The sequence below is a fragment of the Pseudophryne corroboree genome, chromosome 9, assembly GCF_028390025.1.
Source record: "Pseudophryne corroboree isolate aPseCor3 chromosome 9, aPseCor3.hap2, whole genome shotgun sequence".
Lineage (NCBI taxonomy): Eukaryota > Metazoa > Chordata > Amphibia > Anura > Myobatrachidae > Pseudophryne > Pseudophryne corroboree.
In genome coordinates this window covers 259510288-259525500 of record NC_086452.1, presented here as the reverse complement: position 1 = coordinate 259525500, position 15213 = coordinate 259510288, and the positions used below count along the sequence as shown (strand labels likewise).

Sequence of the window (15213 nt, the reverse complement as noted above, 5' to 3'; positions counted from 1 at the left end):
TAGCAGCATCTCGCAAACGCCAACTCTTTCCTAGGCAGGCTACGCTTTGTATCACCGCTTTCCAGAATACGCACACAGCTGAAAACCTCTTACGGCAACTGAGGAAGATCATCGCGGAATGGCTTACCCCAATTGGACTCTCCTGTGGATTTGTGGCATCGGACAACGCCAGCAATATTGTGTGTGCATTAAATATGGGCAAATTCCAGCACGTCCCATGTTTTGCACATACCTTGAATTTGGTGGTGCAGAATTATTTAAAAAACGACAGGGGCGTGCAAGAGATGCTGTCGGTGGCCAGAAAAATTGCGGGACACTTTCGGCGTACAGGCACCACGTACAGAAGACTGGAGCACCACCAAAAACTACTGAACCTGCCCTGCCATCATCTGAAGCAAGAAGTGGTAACGAGGTGGAATTCAACCCTCTATATGCTTCAGAGGTTGGAGGAGCAGCAAAAGGCCATTCAAGCCTATACAATTGAGCACGATATAGTAGGTGGAATGCACCTGTCTCAAGCGCAGTGGAGAATGATTTCAACGTTGTGCAAGGTTCTGATGCCCTTTGAACTTGCCACACGTGAAGTCAGTTCAGACACTGCCAGCCTGAGTCAGGTCATTCCCCTCATCAGGCTTTTGCAGAAGAAGCTGGAGACATTGAAGGAGGAGCTAACACGGAGCGATTCCGCTAGGCATGTGGGACTTGTGGATGGAGCCCTTAATTCGCTTAACAAGGATTCACGGGTGGTCAATCTGTTGAAATCAGAGCACTACATTTTGGCCACCGTGCTCGATCCTAGATTTAAAGCCTACCTTGGATCTCTCTTTCCGGCAGACACAAGTCTGCTGGGGTTGAAAGACCTGCTGGTGAGAAAATTGTCAAGTCAAGCGGAACGCGACCTGTCAACATCTCCTCCTTCACATTCTCCCGCAACTGGGGGTGCGAGGAAAAGGCTCAGAATTCCGAGCCCACCCGCTGGCGGTGATGCAGGGCAGTCTGGAGCGACTGCTGATGCTGACATCTGGTCCGGACTGAAGGACCTGACAACGATTACGGACATGTCGTCTACTGTCACTGCATATGATTCTCTCACCATTGAAAGAATGGTGGAGGATTATATGAGTGACCGCATCCAAGTAGGCACGTCACACAGTCCATACTTATACTGGCAGGAAAAAGAGGCAATTTGGAGGCCATTGCACAAACTGGCTTTATTCTACCTAAGTTGCCCTCCCACAAGTGTGTACTCCGAAAGAGTGTTTAGTGCCGCCGCTCACCTTGTCAGCAATCGGCGTACGAGGTTACATCCAGAAAATGTGGAGAAGATGATGTTCATTAAAATGAATTATAATCAATTCCTCCGCGGAGACATTGACCAGCAGCAATTGCCTCCACAAAGTACACAGGGAGCTGAGATGGTGGATTCCAGTGGGGACGAATTGATAATCTGTGAGGAGGGGGATGTACACGGTGATATATCGGAGGGTGATGATGAGGTGGACATCTTGCCTCTGTAGAGCCAGTTTGTGCAAGGAGAGATTAATTGCTTCTTTTTTGGGGGGGGGGTCCAAACCAACCCGTCATATCAGTCACAGTCGTGTGGCAGACCCTGTCACTGAAATGATGGGTTGGTTAAAGTGTGCATGTCCTGTTTTGTTTATACAACATAAGGGTGGGTGGGAGGGCCCAAGGACAATTCCATCTTGCACCTCTTTTTTCTTTTATTTTTCTTTGCGTCATGTGCTGTTTGGGGAGGGTTTTTTGGAAGGGACATCCTGCGTGACACTGCAGTGCCACTCCTAAATGGGCCCGGTGTTTGTGTCGGCCACTAGGGTCGCTAATCTTACTCACACAGTCAGCTACCTCATTGCGCCTCTTTTTTTCTTTGCGTCATGTGCTGATTGGGGAGGGTTTTTTGGAAGGGACATCCTGCGTGACACTGCAGTGCCACTCCTAAATGGGCCCGGTGTTTGTGTCGGCCACTAGGGTCGCTAATCTTACTCACACAGTCAGCTACCTCATTGCGCCTCTTTTTTTCTTTGCGTCATGTGCTGATTGGGGAGGGTTTTTTGGAAGGGACATCCTGCGTGACACTGCAGTGCCACTCCTAAATGGGCCCGGTGTTTGTGTCGGCCACTAGGGTCGCTAATCTTACTCACACAGTCAGCTACCTCATTGCGCCTCTTTTTTTCTTTGCGTCATGTGCTGATTGGGGAGGGTTTTTTGGAAGGGACATCCTGCGTGACACTGCAGTGCCACTCCTAAATGGGCCCGGTGTTTGTGTCGGCCACTAGGGTCGCTAATCTTACTCACACAGTCAGCTACCTCATTGCGCCTCTTTTTTTCTTTGCGTCATGTGCTGATTGGGGAGGGTTTTTTGGAAGGGACATCCTGCGTGACACTGCAGTGCCACTCCTAAATGGGCCCGGTGTTTGTGTCGGCCACTAGGGTCGCTAATCTTACTCACACAGTCAGCTACCTCATTGCGCCTCTTTTTTTCTTTGCGTCATGTGCTGATTGGGGAGGGTTTTTTGGAAGGGACATCCTGCGTGACACTGCAGTGCCACTCCTAAATGGGCACGGTGTTTGTGTCGGCCACTAGGGTCGCTAATCTTACTCACACAGTCAGCTACCTCATTGCGCCTCTTTTTTTCTTTGCGTCATGTGCTGATTGGGGAGGGTTTTTTGGAAGGGACATCCTGCGTGACACTGCAGTGCCACTCCTAAATGGGCCCGGTGTTTGTGTCGGCCACTAGGGTCGCTTATCTTACTCACACAGTCAGCTACCTCATTGCGCCTCTTTTTTTCTTTGCGTCATGTGCTGATTGGGGAGGGTTTTTTGGAAGGGACATCCTGCGTGACACTGCAGTGCCACTCCTAGATGGGCCAGGTGTTTGTGTCGGCCACTAGTGTCGCTTAGCTTAGTCATCCAGCGACCTTGGTGCAAATTTTAGGACTAAAAATAATATTGTGAGGTGTGAGGTATTCAGAATAGACTGAAAATGAGTGGAAATTATGGTTTTTGAGGTTAATAATAATATGGGATCAAAATGACCCCCAAATTCTATGATTTAAGCTGTTTTTTAGTGTTTTTTTAAAAAAACACCCGAATCCAAAACACACCCGAATCCGACAAAAAAAATTCGGTGAGGTTTTGCCAAAACGCGGTCGAACCCAAAACACGGCCGCGGAACCGAACCCAAAACCAAAACACAAAACCCGAAAAATTTCAGGCGCTCATCTCTATTTGTAAGGCACTACTAGGGTTCTAATAGCGATGTATAAGGAGGAAAACAAGCATCTGGATACAAACAGACATTATAAATTCATATAGATACATAATTACAGTGTGCAGTTAGCATAAACACATAGTTGCCGACACTCCTGCATTATGCTGGAGCCTCACATTTCCCCGGCCAGTCTACCACTGCCTCGGAAAGTACCTCCAATCCCCCGGTATCCCCCAGCCCCATGTAAAATCCAGGTCGCACATGTGTGACCTCTGACACGATGGGGGCGGAGGTTGATACGGCCGTTCACCGCGGCGCAGGCCATGTAGCCGCACACCAATGCCTACAAGCGGTGATCTCCCTGCCTCCCGTTCACTAGTGCAGGGCAGGCACGGAGATCACATGCGATGAGACAGCTCCGGCGGCAGCAGCAGCGGATCCCCGTCCCCTTCCGCCCCTGCACAAATGGAAGCAGTGAGATGTCTGTGAGGGGGAGTGATAGCAGGACAGGCCAGGCACAGAGAGCCGCTCTGGCAGGAAGATTCCTTGAGCTTGGAGGTGGCTTGAGAAGGAGTGCCTGGTCCCAAGGTGAGTGTGTGGTTCTACCCACAGTGTGTGTGTGTGTGTGTGTGTGTGTGTGTGTGTGTGTGTGTGTGTGTGTAGGGTGGCCCTGACACCTGTGTGTGTGGTCTGGCACTGACCTGTTTGTGTGTGTGTAGTCTGGCACTGACCTGTTTGTGTGTGTGTAGGATGGTAATGACTCCTGTGTGCAACTGCAGGACAGCAATCAGAGCGCCAGTAGACATGCCCATAGATGGAGCTAGACACGCCCCCTTAGAGGTTTGCCGTGCACACTGTCATACAGTATAGAATCTCCTGGCCTGAATCTGTTTTTTGAAAGTAGGCAAGTATGCATAAGCATGTATAGAAGATGAAGGCGTGAGGGCACTGCTGATACAGTTTACAATCTATAGAGGTGGCTCTTGCACTTCTGATATTCTGTTCAAGCACTTTTTTATCCAGAAATACAAGGTCCACAGGGGAGAATCAAAATTCAGAGACAAAGGGCCTGATTCATAGATATAAATTAGATTCATAGCTGCTCCTTCAGTGTATGCCCATTTCATGAGAAGAGTGATTAGTTAATGGATGATATCAAACTTCATCTGTGTGCATATGCATTGTATGACACATGCACTGTCTGCAATTGCACTGTACTGTGGGCCTAATTCAGTAAGGATAGCAAATTCTGCTAATTAGCAGAACGTGAAATCCTTTTCCTAGCATTCTGGGGTCATGCATCGTTGGGCAAGGCCGCCCAGCATGCTGACCGACGCCTCACCTCCCTTGATGAAGCAGAAATTGCGATTGCTTCGCAATTTCTGCTTCATCGTAGAAATTAGTGATGGCTCCTGCTGGTGCCCGCAGAAGCCTCGCCGCCATGTTCACGATCGCGGTGGCTGTGTGTGATGTCATGCTGCTGCCGTGATCATGCTCCCGACATGCCCCCATTTGGCCGCCAACGCTATGCGTCCCTGTCCATATTGGCACTGCTATCTATAAGACAGCACACCGATATGCGGGAGCAATGTATGAACAGTAAGCAGCTATCGATTTCGGCAGCTGCAGATGGCGTAGCCCTATCTCCACAGAAGGGACAGAGCTGTATCTGGCTCTGGCGGGTGCTTGCTCTGGGCTGCATGTGCGTGAGTCAGGGACGTGCAGCAGGGGCTGCAGGGGAGGCAGTGCCTCACCTGTCATAATGTTTAATATAATACAAAGAAGATATTTATAACACATATTCTGTGTCTTAAATATCTTCTTTGTATTTTTCCAATTCTATTTGATACGAAAAAAGAGCCAATTGTGGGTGGGAGGCAGCGAGAGCTCTGCCTCCCACTGTCAATGATAAAGTGAATGAGGTTGGAGGCGGACAGGGGGCGGGGCCAAGCTGCGGGCACAAAAAGCCCATTCAAAAATCATGAGAAGCGGCACCAGCAGACCTGCCTCAGTGACAGGGTACGTGCCTTCAGCCCACATGAAAGCACGCTCCTGTCAGTCAGGCAGACATGATTGGACAGCACTGATCTGTCTCTCCCCCTTCCCAGTGTCACCGGCTCTCTCCCTGCCCAGCGTCTCTCCCTGCCCAGCGTACTGATACCTGACCCCCCCCCCCCCCCCCCCTCTCCCTTGCAGCCGCCGGGTGCCAATATCCCGACCTCCCCCACACACCTTTACCGGAGCTTGCAGACATGGGAACATATACCTGTGTGCGCACGGGGGGCGCCTGGAACGGACAGGCACCCCCCCACTGACTCACGCCGGATGCCGACTACTATCCTCTCCCCGCCAGTCAGGACTGCATTACTGCCCGGCTGGTGGCCGCCCGGGATAATCACGGGTGCCCCACATCGATGTACTGTGCTATCGCAGGGAAAGTTTGGTCTGACGGTACTCCGGGACTGTGCCCCTTGATTGCCGTGCTCCCCCGCAATGTGGACTAACTGCAATTGCCGCTGCTCTAGTCTGAGCCGCCATGGGTTGTATGCTGGTGGAGTCCGCTGGGGAAGCATTACGTTCTGACAAAGGAGCAGCAGGCAGTGCAAGAGAGCAGGTGCTGAGTGTGCAGGGGCTGATCTGGATGTCAGATGGCACCCATCATGATACTCCTGTCCAATGTGGCTCGGCTGGTGCTGGGTGAGTGTGTACCCTGGAGAGGCGTGGGAGGGCATAAAGTATAATATGCTTGTCTTTACTGTGAAGCCAATATGGCACTGTACATAATAATAGTAGCTGACGGCACTCAGGGGACTATTTACTAAGCCTTAGATGGAGATAAAGTCAACGGTGATAAAGTACCAGCCAATCAGCTTCTAACTGCCATGACACAGGCTGGGTTTGAAAAATGACAGTAAGGAGCTGATTGGCTAATACTTTATCTCCGTTGACTTTATCTCCATCCAAGGCTTAGTAAATAGACCCCTTAGTGTTGTTGTTGTTGTTGTTGTTGTTGTTGTTATTGGCAGTTGTAGTAGGCATAGAGAGAGTCACTGCTATTATACAGTATATTGTATTACATTCTACTAGTATATTGGTTCAGGAGTCTCTACTCTACCAACTCCCACCCCCACAAATACACCTCCATCCATACACTTGCCCAAGCTGCCATTACCCTTCTCTCTTCGCGGACACCTGATTAAGGGCCATCGCTTAATAAAAAAGGGGGCTTAGCTTTACGGGATCCCTGTTACGTTACGTCACTCCGGGGGGTGTCCAGCATCTCCAGAGATGCTGGCTGCCTCCAGAGGCTAGGCTGGTGCAGTGACAGCTCTTAATCTGTGACAGGAGCCGAGTGCTGCAGGAGATTATCCTAGCTCCTGTCACTGTAGAAGAGCCAGCACTTTGGTGTCATCCCTCTGAGGGTGACAGCCTTGGTGCGGTCCGCAACCCCTGCACCTGGGTTGTGACGCCACTGGGTAAGGTGCATATGGAATAGAAACGAATGCCAATAGGTGGTGCTAGACATGCCCCTCCGACGGTGCACCCTCTAATAAAATGTGCTCCGCATGCCTATGCCTGCCCCCTCCCCCTCCTGGAGCTTGCTGCCGTGGGTACTTATACCCCCACCTCCTGGAGCTTGCAGCTGCAGGAACTAGTGCCTGATCTCCGCCCCAACCCCCCTGGAGTTTGCAGCCACGAGTACTTATACCTGCCCTGTACCCCTCCTGGAGCTTGCAGCCGCAGGTACTTGTGCCTGATTCCCCATCCCCACCGGAGCGTGCAATCGCTGGCAGCAGGAATCACCCTTCCCTTGAGCTTCCTCGCTCCTTCCCCGGAACTTACAGCCGCGGACTGGGAGTCAGTGAGGGCCAGAGGGATTGGGGTAAGTGAATGCTGGAGGAGGGGTTGGGGTCAACAAGCGAATAACCCCCTCCCCACCTTTTACCCCCATGTGTGCCTCTCCAGCCACAGACTTCACCGCACGTCACTGACACACAGCTGCCTGCTGGGGACTGCAGCTCTCAACAGGATGCCAACAGAGAAACAGGTTACAGGTCCACCGCCATCCATGTCCATCTGAAATCAGGACACTAGGGCATCCCGCGGGTTGCACGTCCAAATTCTGTGATGAAACAGAATATTTGACTCACAAAGATTGTAGAAAGAGGTATAAGGTATTTTACATACAATACCAAGATTTTTTTTAGCACCAACTACAATCTTTGTACTTTTCTTTACTTTTGTTCACCTACACTATATATTTAGTTTAGAATAAATTACATTATTTTATATACATAAAACTATTGTACTTCTCTATCAACAATTTATATCCTATATAGTAGCGCCAGAGGTTCCTTTTCTTTCATTTTTGCTACTAAGTTTATAATGTAAATCTGTACTGTCCACTGTGTTCATTGAGGTGGGTACACAATGAAGATTTGATTTGCATCATTACGGCGTTCGGAATCCCTGAAGTCAGAATGCTGACGCTGGAATCCTAACACTGTTCACAATGCTGATGCCAGGGGCAAACGCTGAATTTAGTGAGGGGGGTTTCTGTGAGGGGTGAGGGGGGTGTCTATGTATATGTATGTATATATACATATATATATATATATATACAGCAAAAAGATGAGGCGGCACTCAGAGACTGGAATATCAAAGTGACTTTAGTGCAAAAACTGCATCAGCAAAGCAACGTTTCGGGGTATTTCACCCCTTCGTCAGGATAACAATACAGTGTGTGGACAAATATATTTATAGACACACTCACCCCCTGCGACCTCCCCCATGCCTGGCTCCCGCTGGCCGCGCCATTCCGGGCCCGTTCGTCCGCCCACCTGGAGTGATCTCTTCCGCCGGAAGTGGCATCACATGGTGACGTCTCGGGTCCCGTCCGCGTTACCCCGGTAACACTGTAACAACAAAAACAGTAACGTGTTTACAGAAACACCACTGATAGTTTGCCAGAAGGTGTGAACTAACTATATAGTGTAAGAGGACATTCAATGTTGTCCATGTCTCCTACGGTACTAGAAACATAAGTGTTAGCCATAGACCACATGCTTTAAAAAAACCGTGCAGACAAACTAAATAAAAAACTAAAAACATAAACAAATAGTGCAAAGCCATGAGCCCACTCTATAATATGGGTCTCTAAAAACAGTGTTCACATCAATGAACGACATAGCAACCCAAAGGCTGCTGTGTATAACAAAATCAGTATATACAGATCCTCACACCTGCTGGACTTACAACGGTGTTGGTGTATACAGAAAAATATATATCCCACCATGTGACATAAAACCCCTTATTAAAAGAACAATCTTATAATTTGGGCCACAGGACCCCCACTAAAACCTTATGTTGCAGTGCCTTCCCAATCTACTCTACATACAACATGACAACATTAAAGCACATGTAAACTCTACACGAAAGGGAAACTGTACATTATTTCACTTAATACCCCCTAATTAATCCACAAAAAGGCTTTCACCTACAGCGGCCTATCCCTCTCATGTGTCCCTAACCTAGAGGAAATTGTTGAGGCCCAATGATTCATTCAGCCCCTTGGGTCAGAGGGTATCCAACCTATTGATCCATCTAGATTCTAATTGAAGCAGCTTAAGGGCCCTGTTTTTCTCCCTGATGGACTCCGGTACATGGTCAATTACCTGATATCTTAGGGTTGCCATGCCATGCTTAAGGTCAAGGAAATGGCGGGCCACAGGTTGGTCACTGGACCCAGTATTGATAGCAGCCCTAATGGCCTGTCTGTGTTGCGCCATCCTTACCTTAAACTGGCATTCCGTCTTGCCTATGTAGTAGAGTCCGCTAGGACACATAATTACATAAATGACGAATTTCGAATGGCAAGACAGTGGCCAATTGATCGTAAATTTCTTGGCTGAATGTGGATGTCCAATGACATCACTCGTGGACATGTAGCTGCAAGTTGTGCACCCAATGCACTTATAGCAGCCATTGGCTCTGCTCAGGAAATGTTGCGGGGCCTTTTTCTTAAATTTACTGAGATCAGTTTTGACCACTAGGTCCTTGATGTTTTTACCCCTCCTGTAGCTTGGCATGATCCTCGTGTGCTTTAAAAATCTCAGGTCAGGGTCAGAGGTGACAATGGGCCATAGTGCCCTAGCCCTTCTGCTGGTGTGACGGCTGTTTGTGTCATATGTATTGACCCACGGGAGCCGATCCTTGCTTTTTGGGGAAATCACGTTAGTGAGTAACTTGGATCTTTCTTGTGATAGTGCTTTAGCACAAGCTGATTTTAATAAGGGCAAAGGGTATCCCCTTTGTAAGAATTTGTGCTCCATGAGATCCAATTGTGTCTCAACATCCTCAGCTCGGCTGGTAATTCTACATACCCGTAAAAACTGCGAATAGGGTAGCCCATGAGTGGAAGGAGTGGGATGAAAACTGCTGAAACGTAAGATGGTGTTCCTATCCGTTGGTTTAGTGAATAGGTTGGTGATGATCTCACCATTGCAGATGCTAATAGAGATGTCCAAAAACTCAATGTGTGTATGGCTGCTGTTCATAGTCAACTTAATGGGACTGGAAGACTTATTCTGTTCCATAATGATGTCACGGAGTGTGTGCTCACTCCCCGTCCAGAACATCAATAAGTCGTCTATGTACCGGTAGTATAGGAAAATTGGATACCCTCCGACCCAAGGGGCTGAATGAATCATTGGGCCTCAACAATTTCCTCTAGGGTAGGGACACATGAGAGGGATAGGCCGCTGTAGGTGATAGCCTTTTTGTGGATTAATTAGGGGGTATTAAGTGAAATAATGTATAGTTTCCCTTTCTGTGTAGAGTTTACATGTGCTTTAATGTTGTCATGTTGTATGTAGAGTAGATTGGGAAGGCACTGCAACATAAGGTTTTAGTGGGGGTCCTGTGGGCCCAAATTACAAGATTGTTCTTTTAATAAGGGGTTTTATGTCACATGGTGGGATATATATTTTTCTGTATACACCAACACCGTTGTAAGTCCAGCAGGTGTGAGGATCTGTACATACTGATTTTGTTATACACAGCAGCCTTTGGGTTGCTATGTCGTTCATTGATGTGAACACTGTTTTTAGAGCCCCATATTATAGAGTGGGCTCATGGCTTTGCACTATTTGTTTATGTTTTTAGTTTTTTATTTAGTTTGTCAGCACGGTTTTTTTAAAGCATGTGGTCTATGGCTAATACTTATGTTTCTAGTACCGTAGGAGACATGGACAACATTTAATGTCCTCTTACACTATATAGTTAGTTCACACCTTCTGGCAAACTATCAGCGGTGTTTCTGTAAACACGTTACTGTTTTTGTTGTTACAGTGTTACCGGGGTAACACGGACGGGACCCGAGACGTCACCATGTCACTCCAGGTGGGCGGACGAACGGGCCCGGAATGGCGCGGCCAGCGGGAGCCAGGCATGGGGGAGGTCGCAGGGGGTGAGTGTGTCTATAAATATATTTGTCCACACACTGTATTGTTATCCTGACGAAGGGGTGAAATACCCCGAAACGTTGATTTGCTGATGCAGTTTTTGCACTAAAGTCACTTTGATATTCCAGTCTCTGAGTGCCGCCTCATCTTTTTGCTGTACATGTATGGGGTGCTTACCCTAGTGGAGGGCACCAGAGCAAGATAGCCCTGTGGGGCGGACCGAGTGCCGGCGTTTGGTGTGGATAGATTGCGTTACCAGCGGCTGCCGGAGGCAGGAGCTCCGGCTTCCGGCGCTGTCACTGTGCGCTATGGGAGAGACGTCATGACATCTCTCCCATAGTGCCGAGGAGCGGGCGGCGAAAGAGGACTGCAGCAGTCTGGAAGCGGGGCTCGGTAAGTATTGTGAGTGTTTTCTTCCTTAGCGGCGCATCTACGGGGGGCATCTACTGAGGCAAACTACTGGGGGGGCATCTACAGGGGGCAAACTACTGGGGGGAACTACTGGGGCAAACTACTGGGTGGCATCTACTGGGGGCATCTACTGGGGGACATTATTACTGGGGGCCAACTACAAGGGGGCAAGCTACTGGGGCAAACTACAAGGGGGCAAGCTACTGGGGGCAAACTACAAAGGGGCTAACAACTGGGGGCAAACTACAGGAGGGCATTACTACTGGGGGCAAACTACAGGAGGGCATTACTACTGGGGGGGCATCTGCTGGGGGACATTATTACTGGGAGCCAGCTACAAGGGACAAGCTACTGGGGGCAAGCTACTGGGGGGCAAACTACAGAAGAGCATTACTACTGGGGGCATAACTATAGGAGGGCATTACTACTGGGGGCATAACTACAGGAGGGCATTACTACTGGGGATCATTTACTGGGGACATTATTACTGGGGGCCAACTACAAGGGGGCAAGCTACTGGGAGCAAGCTTCTGGGGGCAAACTACAGGAGGGCATTACTACTGGGGGGCATCTACTGGTGGACACTATTACTGGGGGCTAACTACAAGGGGGCAAGCTTCTGGGGGCAAACTACAAAGGGGCTAACTACTGGGGGCAAACTACAGGAGGGCATTACTACGGGGAGCAAACTACAGGAGGGCATTACTATTGGGGGCATAACTACAGTAGGGCATTACTACTGGGGACATAACTACAGGGGCATTACTACTGGGGGCATAACTACAGAGGAATTACTACTGGAGGCGTAACTACAGGGGCATTACTACTTGGGGGCATAACTACAGGGGCTAAACTACTGGGGGCATTACTACTGGGGCTAAACTACAAGGGGGCAAAGTACAGGGGGCATTATTGCTGGCGGCTAAACTACAAGAAGGTTAACTACTGAGGCTAAACTACTGGGGGCATTAACACTGGGAGGCTAAACTAAAGGGGGGTGGGGTAAACTACTGGGGTCATAACTGCAGGGGCATTACCACTGGGGGCATAACTACTAGGGCTAAACTACATGGGGCTGAACGAATGGGGGCATTAGTACAGGCAACATTACAACTGGGGGCAATACTACAGAGGGGCATTACCATTAAGGGCATTACTACTGGGGGCCCTTCTAATGAGGGCATTGTAAAGAGGGCACTTCATAAGGGGCATCACTCCTGGGGACATAAGGGGCACTACTATTGCGGGCATTGCATAAGGGGCAACACTATTATGGGGTCTATATTAGTGATGTGCACCGGAAATTTTTCGGGTTTTGTGTTTTGGTTTTGGGTTCGGTTCCGCGGCCGTGTTTTGGGTTCGACCGCGTTTTGGCAAAACCTCACCGAATTTTTTTTGTCGGATTCGGGTGTGTTTTGGATTCGGGTGTTTTTTTCAAAAAACCCTAAAAAACAGCTTAAATCATAGAATTTGGGGGTCATTTTGATCCCAAAGTATTATTAACCTCAAAAACCATAATTTACACTCATTTTCAGTCTATTCTGAATACCTCACACCTCACAATATTATTTTTAGTCCTAAAATTTGCACCTAGGTCGCTGGATGACTAAGCTAAGCGACCCTAGTGGCCGACACAAACACCGGGCCCATCTAGGAGTGGCACTGTAGTGTCACGCAGGATGTCCCTTCCAAAAAACCCTCCCCAAACAGCACATGACGCAAAGAAAAAAAGAGGCGCAATGAGGTAGCTGTGTGAGTAAGATAAGCGACCCTAGTGGCCGACACAAACACCGGGCCCATCTAGGAGTGGCACTGCAGTGTCACGCAGGATGTCCCTTCCAAAAAACCCTCCCCAAACAGCACATGACGCAAAGAAAAAAAGAGGCGCAATGAGGTAGCTGTGTGAGTAAGATAAGCGACCCTAGTGGCCGACACAAACACCGGGCCCATCTAGGAGTGGCACTGCAGTGTCACGCAGGATGGCCCTTCCAAAAAACATTCCACAAACAGCACATGACGCAAAGAAAAATTAAAGAAAAAAGAGGTGCAAGATGGAATTGTCCTTGGGCCCTCCCACCCACCCTTATGTTGTATAAACAGGACATGCACACTTTAACCAACCCATCATTTCAGTGACAGGGTCTGCCACACGACTGTGACTGAAATGACGGGTTGGTTTGGACCCCCACCAAAAAAGAAGCAATTAATCTCTCCTTGCACAAACTGGCTCTACAGAGGCAAGATGTCCACCTCATCATCATCCTCCGATATATCACCGTGTACATCCCCCTCCTCACAGATTATCAATTCGTCCCCACTGGAATCCACCATCTCAGCTCCCTGTGTACTTTGTGGAGGCAATTGCTGCTGGTCAATGTCTCCACGGAGGAATTGATTATAATTCATTTTAATGAACATCATCTTCTCCACATTTTCTGGATGTAACCTCGTACGCCGATTGCTGACAAGGTGAGCGGCGGCACTAAACACTCTTTCGGAGTACACACTTGTGGGAGGGCAACTTAGGTAGAATAAAGCCAGTTTGTGCAAGGGCCTCCAAATTGCCTCTTTTTCCTGCCAGTATAAGTACGGACTGTGTGACGTGCCTACTTGGATGCGGTCACTCATATAATCCTCCACCATTCTTTCAATGGTGAGAGAATCATATGCAGTGACAGTAGACGACATGTCCGTAATCGTTGTCAGGTCCTTCAGTCCGGACCAGATGTCAGCATCAGCAGTCGCTCCAGACTGCCCTGCATCACCGCCAGCGGGTGGGCTCGGAATTCTGAGCCTTTTCCTCGCACCCCCAGTTGCGGGAGAATGTGAAGGAGGAGATGTTGACAGGTCGCGTTCCGCTTGACTTGACAATTTTCTCACCAGCAGGTCTTTCAACCCCAGCAGACTTGTGTCTGCCGGAAAGAGAGATCCGAGGTAGGCTTTAAATCTAGGATCGAGCACGGTGGCCAAAATGTAGTGCTCTGATTTCAACAGATTGACCACCCGTGAATCCTTGTTAAGCGAATTAAGGGCTCCATCCACAAGTCCCACATGCCTAGCGGAATCGCTCCGTGTTAGCTCCTCCTTCAATGTCTCCAGCTTCTTCTGCAAAAGCCTGATGAGGGGAATGACCTGACTCAGGCTGGCAGTGTCTGAACTGACTTCACGTGTGGCAAGTTCAAAGGGCATCAGAACCTTGCACAACGTTGAAATCATTCTCCACTGCACTTGAGACAGGTGCATTCCACCTCCTATATCGTGCTCAATTGTATAGGCTTGAATGGCCTTTTGCTGCTCCTCCAACCTCTGAAGCATATAGAGGGTTGAATTCCACCTCGTTACCACTTCTTGCTTCAGATGATGGCAGGGCAGGTTCAGTAGTTTTTGGTGGTGCTCCAGTCTTCTGTACGTGGTGCCTGTACGCCGAAAGTGTCCCGCAATTCTTCTGGCCACCGACAGCATCTCTTGCACGCCCCTGTCGTTTTTTTAAAAATTCTGCACCACCAAATTCAAGGTATGTGCAAAACATGGGACGTGCTGGAATTTGCCCATATTTAATGCACACACAATATTGCTGGCGTTGTCCGATGCCACAAATCCACAGGAGAGTCCAATTGGGGTAAGCCATTCCGCGATGATCTTCCTCAGTTGCCGTAAGAGGTTTTCAGCTGTGTGCGTATTCTGGAAAGCGGTGATACAAAGCGTAGCCTGCCTAGGAAAGAGTTGGCGTTTGCGAGATGCTGCTACTAATGCCGCCGCTGCTGTTCTTGCGGCGGGAGTCCATACATCTACCCAGTGGGCTGTCACAGTCATATAGTCCTGACCCTGCCCTGCTCCACTTGTCCACATGTCCGTGGTTAAGTGGACATTGGGTACAGCTGCATTTTTTAGGACACTGGTGAGTCTTTTTCTGAGGTCTGTGTACATTTTCGGTATCGCCTGCCTAGAGAAGTGGAACCTAGATGGTATTTGGTAACGGGGGCACACTACCTCAAGAAATTGTCTAGTTCCCTGTGAACTAACGGCGGATACCGGACGCACGTCTAACACCAACATAGTTGTCAAGGCCTCAGTTATCCGCTTTGCAGCAGGATGACTGCTGTGATATT

The 15213-nt window shown here is 49.0% G+C and overlaps 1 long non-coding RNA gene across 1 annotated transcript in view; it reads left to right on the top strand.

The window, feature by feature from the left end:
- Positions 1 to 5225: 5225 nt before the first annotated feature.
- The window catches only part of LOC134957972 (uncharacterized), a 216487-nt gene continuing 206499 nt past the window's right edge, over positions 5226 to 15213 (top strand). The window contains exon 1 of the long non-coding RNA XR_010186819.1: positions 5226 to 5927. This is a non-coding gene — a long non-coding RNA (uncharacterized LOC134957972). The remainder of the gene's footprint in view (positions 5928 to 15213) is intronic.